The sequence below is a fragment of the Neovison vison genome, chromosome 3 (assembly GCF_020171115.1).
Source record: "Neovison vison isolate M4711 chromosome 3, ASM_NN_V1, whole genome shotgun sequence".
NCBI lineage: Eukaryota > Metazoa > Chordata > Mammalia > Carnivora > Mustelidae > Neogale > Neogale vison.
In genome coordinates this window covers 72,215,659-72,232,097 of record NC_058093.1, presented here as the reverse complement: position 1 = coordinate 72,232,097, position 16,439 = coordinate 72,215,659, and positions in this window count along the sequence as shown.

The following is a 16,439-nucleotide window of genomic DNA, read 5'->3' as shown; positions in this document are numbered from 1 at the left end:
CAATATGCTATGCTAACAGCCCCTAAGCTATGGATCAGTACTAACATCACAAAAAGAGGGGCAAGCAGACATTCTTGGTCTTTTGATATGATATGATGAAACTACCACTTAGGTGGTAGTCTTCCCAAACAATGGCAACTACTCTAGGCATTCAGATCTAACTACTAATTTACAAAATATTAGGGGACAGAAAACATGTTAAACAATAACAGAGAGATGTAATCTGTAAAATCCAAGCTATGGAAAACTCTATGGGACAAAATGCTCCATTCCTTCAATAAATAAATGTAAGAAAAAAATAGGGAGGAGGTAATCAATGGGCTAAAAGACAGTCGATAATCTATACAGGAGTCAACTGGAAAAACACATTTATGACACAATCAGGTAAATTTTAGCAATAATTGGATATTTAATAATAATTAAAACTCCTTGGGGATTTTTTAAGATGTGATAATGTTATTGTGATTATTTTTTTTTGAGTCCTTATGGGAATACATACTGAAATATTTATGGATGAAAAGATATGATATCTGGCTTTGTCCCAAAATAATTCAATGAGATGGGGAAGTGGGCAGGGTATTAACAAAACAAGATTGGACATGAATTGATCATTGCTGACACGGATTGCTGAATACATGGGGGTTCATTTTTTTCTACCTTTGTGTATGTTCAAATTTTTCATTTAAAAAAAGTCTTAAAATTATGAAGGAATATTATTTATATACACCATATGACAGAAAAACTTTCACAGATACTGCTCTTTCTCATGACTGACAATTAAGCTGTACTATTGCAAAAAGCCCTCCCTTTGCAGATGCATGTTCCTCAGTGATATGGTATTAATGCAAGAATCACCCTGGGTAAAGAGGGGCTCCAACCAACTGAAGAATGAAAAGAAATAATAATAGAGACCCATACGTACAATGTCTGCCTGTAGATTGCAGTATGTGTTTTAGTGTGTATTCACTGAATGACCTTTTTTAACTAGCCAGTTTTAAAATTATTAAAATAAAATCATACTAATGGTAAAATATCCAAACAGTACAGAAGGTGAAGGAAAGGTGAAAAGTAAAATTCATTCTCTCAATATCTAGTCTCATTAGATAGAACCACCTAAGTAACACATTGAGTATCCTTCTGGAAATGTTCAATACACAATCACATGTATAGGTTGTATGGGTGTGTGAGTGTGTATATGTGTGTTTGGAAAAGTTAGTGTTAAACACTATTTGAATAAACACAAGAATTATCTCGGTTTTGATTAATTTTATTAGGAAAAACTATTAGTGAACATGTAATACATCTTTAGTTTATGGTGACACTTTCATATTCACTAAGTTGTATATTCATAGAACTTCATCTTAGCCCTCTTGTCACATGATTTCCTGTACATTCTAACATAGTTATTATATTCTATTGATCATTTGAAAACAAAGCTCAATTTTTCACCTTAATATAAAAGAAAAAAGAGTGCTGTGAAGTGTGTAAACCTGGCGACTCACAGACCTGTACCCCTGGGGATAAAAATATATTATATGTTTATAAAAAATAATTTAAAAATAAATTAAAAAAAAAAAAGAAAATACACTGGGGCACCTGGGTGGTTCAGTGGGTTAAGCATCTGCCTTCAGCTCAGGTCATGCTCTGAAGGTCCTGAGATCTAGCCCTGCATTGGGCTCCCTGCTTGGTGAGGGATGGAAGAACATTCTCCCTCTATCTATCTCTCCCTCTCTCTCTCTCTCCCACCCCCTCCTGCTCATGCTCACTCTTGCTCACTCACTCTCTCTCTCTTTCTCTCAAATAAATATCTTCTGCCCATTTTTTTAAAAGATTTTATTTATTTATTTGACAGAGAGAGATCACAAGTAGGCAGAGAGGCAGGCAGAGAGAGAGAGGAGGAAGCAGGCTCCCTGCTGAGCAGAGACCCCCGATGCAGGACTCGATCCCAGGACCCCGAGATCATGACCTGAGCCGAAGGCAGCGGCTTAACCCACTGAGCCACCCAGGCACCCATCTTCTGCCCATCTTTTGATGTGATTATCTGTTTTGTGTATGTTGAGTTTGAATGTGTATGTTGAGTTCCTTACAGATCTTGGATATAAGGCCTTTGTCTATAGTGTCATTTGCAAATATCTTCTCCCCTTCCGTGGGTTGCCTCTTTGTTTTGCTGACTGTTCCCTTTGCTGTGCAGAAACTTTGGATCTTGATGAAATCCCAAGAGTTCATTTTTGCTTTTGTTTCCTTCGCCTTTGGGGACATGTCTTGAAAGAAGTCACTGTGGCCAATGTCGAAGAGGTTACTGTCTATGTTCTCCTCTAGGACTAATGGATTCCTGCCTCACATTGAGGTCCTTTATCCATTTCGAGTTTATGTGTATGGTGTAAGAGAATGATCGAATTCATTCTTCTATAGCTGTCCAATTTTCCCAGCACCATTTTTTGAAGAGACTGTCTTTTTTCCACTGTAATTTTTTTCCTGCTTTGTTGAAGATTATTTGATCATAGAGTTGAGGGTCCATATCTGGGCTCTCTACTCTGTTCCACTGGTCTATGTGTCTGTTTTTGTGCCAGTGCCATGCTGTCTTGGTGATCATAGTTTTGTAGTAAAGCTTGAAATCAGGCAATGTGATGCCCCCAGTTTTGTTTTTCTTTTTCAACATTTCCTTAGCAATTCAGGATCTCTTCTGGTTCCATACAAATTTTAGGATTGTTTATTCCAGCTCTGAAAAATGCCAGTGGAATTTTGATCAGGATGGCATTGAAAGTATAGATTACTCTGGGGAGCATAGACTTTTTTTTAAAGATCTTATTTATTTATTTGACAGAGAGAGACACAGTGAGAGAGGGAACACAAGCAGGAGGAGTGGGAGAGGGAGAAGCAGTCTTCCCACTGAGCAAGGAGCCCAGTGCGGGGGTCGATCCCAGGACCCCAGGATCATGACCCAAGCTGAAGGCAGATGCTTAACCATCTGACCCACCCAGGCACCCCGGCAGTACAGACATTTTAACAGTTTATTCTTCTGATCCATGAGCATGGAATGTTCTTCCATATTTTTGTGTCTTCTTCAATTTCTTTCATGAGTGTTCTGTAGTTCCTTGAGTACAGATCCTTTACCTCTTTGGTTAGGTTTATTCCCAGGTATCTTATGGTTCTTGGTGCTATAGTAGATGGAATCAATTCTCTAATTTCCCCTTCTTTATTTTCATTGTTAGTGTATAATAAACAAATAAAATCTTTTAAAAATATATACATTAAGATGAAAACAAATTAATGGTTTATTTATTATTTCTTTAAGCCCTTCAAATTGAAAATATTTAGATGGATTTTCTGTTGGGGTTATTACAGTGCTCTCATCAATGAAGCACAATAAAATTTTAGTGCATGAAAAGAACAAGGTCAGTATCATAATCTTATGTCATCTGTCTGTATCAGGAGTAAAATAGTTATGTTATAAATGCATGCCACAAGTTTTACAAGATACATTAAATTTTGAGAGTAGCTTTTTATATTACTTCTCTGTCATGTTTAGCCTTTTTTTGTTGTTGTAAGGGTTGCAGCAATAAACACAAACATTTCTATTCTTTAAAAAACTTTCACTAATTTTCAATACAACTATGTAATTATTGCCCTTAAGATAATTCTCAATTGAACACTAACTACAAACTCTTTTTTCCTGTTAATTCTTCCTTTTTTAAGTTTATTTATTTATGTATTTTCATAATTTTTACACCCAGCATGGGGCTTGAACACATGACCCTGAGGTCAAGAGTCCCATGCTCTTCTAACTGGGCCAGTCAGGCGTCCTTCCTGTTAATTCTTTTACAATATAACGAGATTCATCTTAGACTTCAGTTAGCCAATACAATATTATTTTTCAATATGTCCCCTTTTGGTATGAGCCCATTTTCTTTGTGCTCTTCAAATGACTACTGGTTTTTTCAAATTACTGACAAAGAGAAGAGAAGGTAACTATTACTTTGCTTACATGCGGGACTGTCTTCATGCGCACGTGACCCGTGCAGGCACACAGGGTCCCAGGCTCAAAAGAGCCCCACGTTTTATTTAATGCTGTACTATCACTGTGTTGAAATTCATAAAAATTTAATCCTTGAACTTGGATGTCTTGTGAGTTCCAAAGGGACAATAAAGCATGGCATGAGCAGATAACATATATTCCATGTGTCTCTGTCATTTCTTGCCACCCCATCTTCGTGTAGCGTTTCTGAAGCTGCATGAACTCAGAATTCCAGTGGATCCAGCATGGAGCTCAACGGAACTCAAAGTAAGCACAGAGCAAGCATTTTATGGAAGCTATTGGCCTCCACAGACTGCTAGGAGAATGTGCACAAATCAAGAAGCGAAAGAAAAAAAACAGGTGAGGCAGTTTTTTGCAGCATATTCAGTGTGGTGGTAAGAACAAAATAAAGGGGTGCTTGGGTGGCTCAGTCTGTTAACCATCTGCCTTGGGCTCAGGTCGTAATCCTGGGGTCCTAGGGATTGAGGTCCTCAATCCTAGGGATTGAGCCTACATCAGGCTCCTGAGCAGGGAGCCTGCTTCTCCCTCTCCCTCTGCCTGCTGCTTCCCCTGCTTGTGCTCTCTATCTCTCGGTCAAATAAATAAATAAAATCTTTAAAAAGAAGAAAAAATACATATATATGTACAAGCTACAAAACATAACTGTACAATTTGGGTGATCCTGCATGCAAGTAAATGTTCTCATATAATTTGAATAAATATATTTGAATAAATTTAAAATTGGAATGCCAGGCTCAAAAGACGAATGGTTTTAAAAAAAAAAAAGCCATTAACTTAAAATGCTTTATTCTTATTTAATTAGGGCAGCATTAAATACATTAAAAAGCAGAGATACTGTGGGAAAAGGAGGAAAGCTTTATATTTTGATCCCTTTAATAACACTTTTCCCCCTAACTTTTGAACAAGTCGTCCTCCATTTTCATTTTGCACTGGGCCTCACAAATTCTGAAACCAGCTCTGGTTACGTGTTCTCTGTCTGCCCAGGAATCCTCCTGCAGGAAGCATCTGTCTTCCATTCTGAAGTCATTAGTTCACTCTGGCAGCTCAGGTTTGGCTGGAGAAAGGACATCTTTATTTTGGCAAATGGGCAGCACTAGGAAACAGAAGTAACAGAAGGAATCATCATGTGTCCTAAGATCTAGTATGGCAAATGCTAGGTTCTTAGAGATTAAGTTTTCTTTCCTTTGTTGTCATTTACAGCTATGAATTTTTCACACTGAAGAGCAGTTGTCAAAATAAGTACTTTTCCTTCACCACTTCCTTGCAAAAGCTCAAAACTTTCCAGTGCCATCTTGCTGTGAATTTTCTTTTCTCTTAGAAATACTAGGGGGGCCCTTGGGGGGGGGTCAGTCAGTTAAGCCCCCAACTCTTGATTTTGGCTCAGGTGATGATCTCAGGGTGCTGGGATTGCCCCCTCGTCTGGCTCCAGGCACAGCCTGGAGATTCTGTCTCTGCTCTCATTCTCTCCCTCTCAAGAAAATAAATAAATCTTTAAAAAAAAAAAAAAAGGGTGGGAGCGTCTGGGTGGCTCAGTCCATTGGGCGACTGCCCTCGGCTCAGGTCATGATCCCAGAATTCTGGGATTGAGCCCCACATCAGGTTCCCTGTTCAGTCGGGAGCCTGCTTTGGCCTCTGCCTGCCTCTCCCCATGCTTTTGTTCTCTCTCTCCCTCTCTGTCTCTTTCTCTGACAGATAAATAAATAAATAAAATATTTAAAAAAAAAAAAAAAGAACTACTAGAAATGACCCAAGACTAACCAAAAACTGTGTTGCTAATTTTCATTATGTGTTTTTCTGTCACCGTCTCTGATGAACCTTCTTCAGAATATTTCAACAAATATTTATTATGAGCTAGCTTTGTGAGAGGCACTGGGCTAGGCACTTGGGATACCGAGTAAAACGGGAAGACTTCCTGGCCTCAAAGGATTTGGATGGAAAAATCCTCCACAGGGAGCAAATAGGGCCCAAATTTGATGGTGAGTGATCTGGTGGCTCACAGAGTAAGTTCTTTTGTTTTGTTTTTTGCCCCACAAAAGAGTGAACTTTCTCTCTCATGGTATGTAAATCACCCCCTAATAGCAAGCTAAGCACATTAAGCTTATTTAGAGTACAGCAGATAAATAGAATAATGCTTCCAGAAATGGCAAGAAGGGGTTAAAACTGACTCATCTGGGAAGGAAAAAAACGCTCCTTTGAGAAAAGCTGCTATCCTTATGAGTTGAAGTTTCAGTTTCTCTGATCTGAAAATCTAAATACAGACATGCTGTTTTGGAGAATCCAACCAAAACAGAACTTCCCAAGTCCCAAATCTGTGATTTGGAGTAACTCTATGGACAATGATCAAAATCATTCCTCAAGTTGGGACAGGTGCTCTGAGACTAGATTCTAGAGCCCATTTATCCATAAGCCTCTGAGGTCTTTTCCTCAAGATTCACTCAGTCTTCTTTATTCTCAACACCTACATTAGCAGTAATAACTCGCGATATGCTTCTAATACCAGACTCTTGAGGTTGGCTTGTGGTTCTGTTATAGACATGCTCCCAAACATGATTTAACATAAGTTTAAAATTATTATTTAATGCTGGGAGGCAGAAATTCTTTGGAACTTGTTTTCATTAAATGCTTATGGATCTTTTTACCCCGAAGAGTCCCCAATTACATAATATTTATCTCTTCCCCAACATCTATTCTTTCCTTCTTCTTGGCAGTAACAGTTCTCATTTTTAGCTGAGCACATGGCCACCTGGTATAAAACCATTTCCCCGCTTCCTTAGCTACTAGGAAGGACCATATGACAGTATTTTATCTAACGTGATAAAAGCAAGATATATGTATACAATATCCTCCTTTCCTGTTGGCTGGAACGCAAATGTGACAGCTGGGGGCTTAGCATTCACTTTGGACCAGGAGAGGGAACATTAAAGACAGTAAAACAGAAAGACAGGAAGAATGCAGGCACTGCTTATTTCTGGACTTTTACATGGAGAGGAATAAAGCTCTATCTTGTTAAAGCGACCATTATTTTGGGTTTCTATTACTTGCCACTAGATCTAATCCTAACTGATAGATTTTCTTCTAGATGCTTGTTTCATCTGTCTTAGGTGAACTCAGTCTATTTATACTTACAGTTTTTTTCTACCTTGAAAATGATTGCTCCTTCTGCTAGAGATTCCTTCAGGAGAGTTATGCTTCTCACAACTCCAGTTAAGTCTAGTTTTAAAAAGGATTCAAACACATAACAGCTGCAGTAGCTACGCATACCGGTTAGTGGTCTTCTGCTGGTACGTACTCTAATTCTGCTAAAGAGTTCCATCTAGTCTATATTCTAATTCTATCTAAAGCACTCAGTTTTAAGACCACCTTTACCTTAGTTTCTGTTCCTATCCACCCCACCAGCTTCCACAATTTGATATTCAGTTAGCAATAATAATAATAATAGGGGCGGCTGCATGGCTCAGATGGTTAAGTATCTGCCTTCAGCTCAGGTCATGATCCCAGGGTCCTGGGATGGAGCCCCACATCGGGCTCCCTGCTCCTAAGGGAGCCTGCTTCTCCCTCTCACTCTACTGTTCCCGTGCTTGTGCTCTCTCAGTCCCTCTGTCAAGCAAATAAATAGAATCTTAAAAAATAAAATAAAATAAAAGTTACCATTGCTTAAAAATAATAATGATAATGATAATGTTTTTAAGAATCTAGATTCCACTCCAAGCCCGGAGTAAGTCTGATAGAAGCATCATTTCCCTTCCTGGAGGTCAGAAGAATATTTCCTATGGCAGCCACTGACGCTGTTGCTGGAATTGGGGGGGTCCGCAGATGACAAAGTTGTGAACCAGGAGACAACTGGTATGCTTCCAATCCAAAGGACAAGGTGAGAGCCAGACGGATACTACAGTAGATGGATAAATTAGTTCTGGAGTTCCTAGTGGAGAAAGTCTCAATGCGCGGGGCAGAGGGGGGCGGGGGACGCGGGGCAGAGGGGGGCGGGGGACCCCACTGGGTCTGAAAGAGCAGTTTAAGACTTAGTTCTGAGAGAGCACCTGGGTGGCTCAGTGGGTTAAAGCCTCTGCCTTTGGCTCAGGTCATGATCTCAGGGTCCTGGGATCGAGCCCCGCATCGGGCTCTCTGCTCAGCAGGGAGCCTGCTTCCTCCTCTCTCTCTGCCTGCCTCTCAGCCTACTTGTGATCTCTGTCAAATAAATAAATAAAATCTTAAAAAAAAAAAAAGAATTAGGGGAAAGTAATTAAAAAAAAAAAAAAAAAGACTTAGTCCTGAGGCAGAGTAAGCAGTAGGGGATCCCTTTACCTAGTTCCCTGCAGACACAAGTGAGAGAAGTTCCAATGGCCTTAAAATTCAACATAGAATTTAAAATCACAAGGAAATTACTACAAATAAGAGCTGGGCATGATGGCAGGTTAAGGTGACAATCTTAAGGAAAAGTCATAACTGTGGTTAAGATGAATGAAAATTAAGGTACCTAAATAGATAACTGCATAAAAATTAAAACTTGGAGAAATGTATGACTGCAATTATATTCCATAATTGATTTAACTCTTTAATTTGAATTTTGGGGGGATTTAGACAGAAGAGGTGCTATTAATACCAAATGATAATCACCAGTGGAAGAGCTACCATCCATTTTAAGCTCCTCAGCTTCCTGACAAAGAATCATTCCAAACGTCATGCAAATCCTGATGCATTCAACAAATGAAATTCATTTTAGCTGAAAGTGAAAAAACACCAAGAATATTAGAACAAACCATTCCCAAACCATCTCAGAATATACTGGTTTGAATAACTGGGCACTTTAGTCCCTAAAAAAGGCAAGAGCAAAAGATATCAGCCAGTAGCAATAAATATCCAGAATTTAGCAAGAAAACTAAAGAAATGGGTTGTGACTGTACATCAGTGATCCTCAGATAGAGTCTTTCCTTTCCTGTTCCCTTTTATTTATTTATTTATTTATTTATTTATTTATTTATTTGACAGAGATCACAAGTAGGCTGAGAGGCAGGCAGAGAGAGAGAGGAGGAAGCAGGCCCCCCGCAGGGCAGAGAGCACAATTCGGGGCTCGAACCCAGGACCCTGAAATCATGACCTGAGCTGAAAGCAGAGGCTTTAACTCACTGAGCCACCCAGGCGCCCCTCCTGTTCCCTTTAATGAGGTGATCTGGAGAACGATTCCTTACCCCTGAGGGCCAAAGCTGGTTTAGTCACTGAGCTTTCTCTTCTTTGCTCTTTGTTCCTTTCTTTACTGGGAAATGATTCTTAGCAGTGGGCCAGGGAGGCTCATCTGTGTGGCGCACATCTGTGTCTTCCAGAAGAAGGACTAGGATGGGGGAAGTAGCCCAATCTATTGGACATCTGGAGCTATCTAGTCTGATATGACAGCTGTCCCAGTGTAGAGAAAGAGAAACAAGCATCAGTTTCCAATCTGATTTTCTTCCTTGCCTCAACGGCCAGCTCTGACACCTTTGACACTGAAGCAGGCAGAGTAAGAACGCTGAACTATTAGCAGAAAATGAATAAAACCAGGTACCTCCTGAGTATCACCTGTGTGCTTGGATACTCCATGGATACAAACCAGGAAAGATGAATTCTGTCTTTGACTCACATAAAGTTACAAGGCAAGGAGCGACTGTGGGTGACTATTCTTTTTGTGTATCTGTATCTTCCATAGACTAGGCTCCATGACAGTAGGGACTAACTATATTCATCATATGCACAGCTGCCCATTATTGATTGCCCGGTCCCTGGGCAATAAATACTTGAATAAGTGAAAGAACATACGCTATCGAAGTAACAACAAAAGGCAGCCTCCACATAACCATGTACCAAAGCGTGGGGTACAGGAGAAATAAGCAAGAATCAGTTAGAAAAGCGAAGATAGCTAAGTGAACAGGCGAGGGGTTCAGAGGTTATCACTGTGTGCAGGATAACAGAAGCTCTCCCAGCTAACTAGAACCTGGCAGTTCTGGGGCTCTGGGTCCTATCAAATGTATAAAGCATTCTCAAGAGAGGACATAACACAGCAAGTGCCCCAGCTTCAATGTCAAAACTGTTTACCCCATATGGGACAATGGTTGTATCTTGGTACAAGTTTCTAGAACAACCTCTTCTCTGGAGTCCAGAGACCTTCAAACAAATGACACTTGCTAATGAGGCTTTCTTTGATCACTAGACTACTCTTTAAAGTACCCAAAACCTGAAACTTTGGATATAAAGCTTAATTATAATACCATAATTTAGATGTCAGTGATGGTTCTGAAATGTAAGGATTTGGTTGCTTTTAGCTCTATGACTTTTGAGAATTGGTAAGTAGATGGCTGGGCAGCTCAGCCCTGGATGGCCTGACTACTCTTGGCAAAAGACCAGGCCACACCCAGAGATAGAACATTAACGGCCATCTCTCCAGAATGGTCCAAGGCAACAGGACATAACTTCAGTCCGTGACTCTTTTCTCAACCTGGTGAGACCCCATTGAGGGAAATGTCATCTCACCTTCAACGAGAAGAGGAAGGAGCCAGTTTTCTTGAGGATTTATAAATACTGAAGTAACCCCACTCACTTTCTTTTGCCATCTTCATAGGCCAACTGCAGTCTGAAGTGGTGAGAAGTCAGATCCTTCTCTGGTCCAGTTACCTCCTCTTTCTACCCCAAAAGTTCTGCTTAGGGGCCATAAAGCTTGTGTGTCAGTCAGAGGCTCATTAGAAAACGGATGGTACACTCGAAGTGGGATAATTTGGGGAGAGTTTGGTAAAGGGCCTATTTACAAAGATGTGAGCCGGGTATAGACAATCAACAAGGCATAGTACTGTAGAGCCCCGGGCACTATTACCTCCCTGCAATAACAAGTGTATATAGAGAAGTTACTGGAAACCTGAATACTACGTATAGAGGGACGCCAAGACAGGAGCCAGGACACAGCCAACATAGTGAAACCCCTGCAGGGAGGAAACCATAAATACTCTCTTCCCTCTAATCTCCTTTGCCAATACAAACAGGAAGCTGGGGGCAAGGGAACCAGCCCTTTGATGCACTCTCTACAGGTCAGTTCTGATGCAGACAGCAGGATGGAGAAGCCCAGGCATGGATCTCCAGGGGCAAACCGAAGCTCTCCAGCACAGCTGTGCTTTACTTATTCTCCACGAGTCTGTGTCTGGGTAAAGACTCATTCCTTTCAAATAGAAAAAACCTCCTTCTAGAATTAGTCCTTAATCACACTAACGCAGTGAGCCACAGACAGACAGAATCATGGAATCCAGAGCCTAAACTGCAATCCCACATCTGCTAATCACTGGCTGTGTGACGCTGGGGAAGTTAGTTTTCTGTATTGAGGCTTTCTCGTTTGTCTCCTTGTCACTACCTCACGAGCATATTGGGAGGATATCTGCGGCACCTGACTCTATGTTGACCACAATCGCTTTCCTCAATCGCTCCATAACCCAGGAGCCTCCCCGTGTCTTTCTACTCATTTCTTCCAAATCTCAGTACCTCTCTCCACCCCCACCTCTCCCGTCATTGCTTTACATTCTTTCCCCCTGCATTTCATCCGATATTGAAACCTGCTCTGTGGCGATGTACTATGAATACTGCTGTGGTTTGATTCCACGTTCGTCGCATCTGTTGTTGAACTCTGTAAAAAGCTGATCCATCAGGTTTAAGGAGAGCCACACCGATAGCATCTTTTATAAACCTGATAGTATCCCAGCTTGCTCAAAACACAAGTACTGTTCACAGATACTGTTGAAAATCTCCTTCCAGAAGCAATAAAATGTCAGAAGCCACGTATATAAAGAATAACTGATGCTACAGGGTCATGAATATGACGATGATGATGATCATAAATAACAGGAGTTTCCATTTACGTAGGTTTACATATTGCAAAGGAAACCATGGACGTTCTGTGCCACGCACCATCCTAAGTATTTTAGACATATAATATCATACCAATTATTATTTGGTGTCATTGGGTTCCACTTTGTAGAAGAGGAACATGAGACTTAGAAAAAGTAGATTCCTTCCCCAGGTGCCTGGCTGGCTCAGTCAGTAGAGGATGGGACTCTTGGTCTTGGGGTTGTGAGTTTAAGCCCCATGTGGATGTGGAGATTACTTAAAAAATAAAATCTCTGGGGTGCCTGTGTGGCTCAGTCATTAAGCATCTGCCTTGGGCTCAAGTCATGATCCCAGGGTCCTGGGATCGAGCCCTCCATCGGGCTCCCTGCTCGGTAGGGAGCCTGCTTCTCCCTCTCCCACTCCCCCTGCTTGTTTTCCCTCTCTTGCTGTGTCTCTCACCCTCTGTCAAATAAATAAACAAAATCTTTAACAAACAAAAAAAGAAAAGAAAAAATTTGATTACTTCTCCAAAGTTGTCAAGTATTACTCAGATTCAGGATTCAAATCCAGTTTGGTCTAAGTCTATAGCCCATGTTCTTAGACACTACAATGGCATTGAATTTCATAAAAGACACATAGGGGTACCTGGGTAGCTCAGTCTGTTGGGTGTCTGCTTTCAGCTCAGGTCATGATCCCAGAGTCCTGAGATTGAGCCTGAGTAAGGAGCCTGCTTCTCCCTCTCCCTCTGCTGCTCCCCCTGCTGGTTCTCTCTCTCTCTCATCCAACTAAATAAATTAATTAAATTTTTAAAAATAAATAAATAAACAAAAAACAAAAAGGACACGTAATTCAAACTCTCTGACCCAGTAATCTCACTTACAAGTAGTTTTCCTGCTTCAAAAGAATATCACTCTAGGAATGGATAGTGGTGATAGTTGCACAACAACATAAACGTACTTAATGTTACTAAATTGTACACTTAAAAATTATCAAAATGGCAAATTTTATGTTATGTGTATTCTACGACAATAAAAAATATTTAAGAATTCAACCAGAAAAAAAGAAAGCAGTAAATAAAAATTTTAAAAAGTGATTTTTGTTCTTCTTTTCCTACCCCCCAAACCCCCCATGTTGCATCTCCACTTCCTCATATCAGGGAGATCATAGGATAGTTGTCTTTCTCTGACTGACTCACTTCGATAAGCATGATACCCTCTAGTTCCATCCACATTGTCGCAAATGGCAAGATTTCACTTCTTTTGATGGCTGCATAGTATTCTATTGTATATCTATACACCACATCTTCTTTTTTTTTTTAATTCCATTTATTTATTTGAGAGAGAGACAGTGAGAGAGAGCATGAGAGGGGAGAAGGTCAGAGGGAGAAGCAGACTCCCCGTGGAGCTGGGAGCCCGATGCGGGACTCGATCCAGGGACTCCAGGATCATGACCTGGGCCGAAGGCGGTTGCTCAACCAACTGAGCCACCCAGGCACCCTACACCACATCTTCTTTATCCATTCATCTGTTGATGGACATCTAGGTTCTTTCCATAGTTTGGTTAAGAAGAAAAAATGAAAGAAGATGGGATCGGGAGGGCGACAAACCATAAAAGACTCAATCTCAAAAAACAGACTGAGCGTTGCTAGGGGGAGTAGGGATGGAAGAGGGGGGTGGGGATATGGACATTGGGGAGGGTATGTGCTATGATGAGTGCTGTGAAGTGTGTAAACTTGGTGAGTCACAGACCTGTACCCTTGGGGATAAAAACACATTATATGTTTATTAAAAAATTTAAAAATAAAAAATTTTTAAAAGTGATTTTTGTAATATGTTGATTTAAATGCTTGTGTGACAAAATAAATTATAAATATACATTACCTATATTGTTTCCACATCTAAAATAGTCTGTTCAAGCTGGCTAAAAACTTTGAAACTGTATTCTTATTGGAGAGTGGGATTTTTCTTAGGTTTGATATTGCCATATATTTTGGCATGGCAATATTCAACCAAAAATCAATAGCCATCTAAATTAATATTTAATGAATAGAAAAACAAAGACAGCTTTAGCATGAAATGACTCAGAAATTTTGCTATCCACCAACCACTGAGAACTATCTGAAGAGCTACTATTGCAAATCGAGAAATGTACAAAGAAAGAGAAAGACCTGGGGAAAATTAAAGTGGTAAGAGGCAAAAAAAAAAAAAAAAAAGAAGCAGCATATCCACAAGATGATGGCTGTGAATAGGAAGTAAAGGAAATGCCCAAAGAGAATGAGGAAATTAGCTAAATTATGAACTATGGTACTCCCTCTTGAGTGAATATTATGCAGCCCAAAAATTTTAAGTACAGAAATTCTTTTTTTTATTTTTATTTATTTATTTTAAGTAATCTCTATGCCCAATGTGGGGCTCAAACTCATGACCCCAATATTAAGAATTGCATGCTCTCCTGACTGAGCCAGCCAGGCACCCCTTAAGTACAAAAACTCTTACAACAATATAGAAATACTTCTGGCTTGTGTTAAATGAAAAAAATAGGACGCAAAATTTTATTCACATTATGCTCATCAGCAATAGAAATGTATATGTATATATGTGTGCAGATTGAAATGAAACACGCAAAAATAAGGCCAGAGTTGAGACTGAGCGTAGAATTATGGGTGACCTCCCCACCCCACCATTTTCTAAACTTTCTGTAATGCCATTTCATTGTTGTATCAGTTATCTATTGTTATGAAACAAATTATCCCCAAATTTAAAGGCTTACGACAACAAGCATTTGTTTCCCCACAGTTCTTGTGAGTCAGAAATCCAGACACAGCTTTCCCAGATGCCTCAGCCTCTAGGACAGCAGCCACCTCAAGGCCTGAGCAAGGAAAGATCCACCTCCAAGCGCACTCAAGCAGTTGTTGACAGGATTCGGTTCCTCTGAGGTCCTGGCATTGCAGGCCTACGTTTCAAACTCTCTGTCCCCTGGAAGCTGACTTTAGTTCCTTGCCACAAGGACCCTCTGTAGGGCAGCTCAAAACATGGCAACTGATTTTCTTTTTCTTTTTTTTTTAAGATTTTATTTATTTACTTGACAGACAGAGATCACAAGTAGGCAGAGAGGCAGGCACAGAGAGAGGAGGAAGCAGGCTCCCTGCGGAGCAGAGAGCCCAATGTGGGGCTTGATCCCAGGACCCTGGGATCATGACCTGAGCCGAAGGCAGAGGCTTTAACTCACTGAGCCACCCAGGTGCCCCGGCAACTGATTTTCATCAGAGCAAACACATGCAGGCAAGCCTGATGGAAGTCGGAGACTTCCTGTGGCCTAATCTCAGAACCAAATATCATTGTCTTTAGCAAATTTTGTTGGTTGGAAGCAAAAAGTCACAGGTCTAGCTCACATTCAAGGAATTAGAATCCTTGGGGCCATCTTAAAGGTTGCTTACCACAGTGGTCACCAAAATAAAAGACTCGTGGGGTGCCTGGGTGGCTCAGTGAGTTAAGCCTCTGCCTTCAGCTCAGGTCATGATCCCAGGGTTCCGGGATTGAGCCCGGCATCGGGCTCTCTGCTCAGCGGGGAGCCTGCTTCCCTCCTCTTTCTGTTTGCCTCTCTGCCTACTTGTGTATCAAATAAATAAATAAATAAAATATTTCTAAAATAATAAATAAATAAAAATAAAAGACTTGTGAGATAGAGCTTTTCTTTTTCTCATCCATGACCCATTATTTTTGGGGACTAGAATTCAGCAACTTCTTTTAACACACATGCCTCTAGAAACTGGAAATGTCAGCAAACCTGCTTTCCCCTCAGGTCTCTAGAAAGGACCATACCCCTGCCAACACCTTAGTTTTAGGCCAATGAGACTTGTATCAGATTTCCACCTCTGGCACTACAAGATGATAAATTTGGGTTGTTTGAAACCACTAAGTTTGTGATAATTTGCTAAGGCAGGAATAGAAAAGCAATAGAAGCCACAAGCCAAACAAATCACAGAAGTGTAGCTTATTCAGTCTCTGTTAGATTGAATGCTATTTTCCTTGAAGGGGTTATGTGGAATGCCATTTTAAAGCCAAGGCTGTAGTGTGGTTGAACGGATATGTGCAAAGAGATAGACTTCTCTTACTCGAAAATTCCATGGGATTTTTTTTTTCCTTTCCACTCCATGTCAAGGGTCTATGAATGGAGACTGACAGATGAACTGGGATGTTAAGAGGTAGATTTGCCTGCTGATGGACTCGCTGAGCTTCCATTAACACTTCAGGGAATTATGTGGAACTACCAGTGGGTGAATATATCCCTAATACTCTATTTCTAATTTTTTTTTTCAATGAACAATTATGTTTAGTCAATCCCCAGCAGGATTTGTTGGTGAGAGTGCTGGTTTCCTAATGCAAGTTTCTTTTCAGTTAGTTAAGCTAATGCTGATGACCTGTGTTCACTTGGTGATGTACTGTTAGATATAGTCAGTGTCTACCTAAATGCATTGGTGAATTAAATCTTGTCTGGGAAGATTGGCTCATTCAACCTAGGGATTAGAAATTATATTGACCCAAGAAGCAAGACTTGCTATATTTAGTCT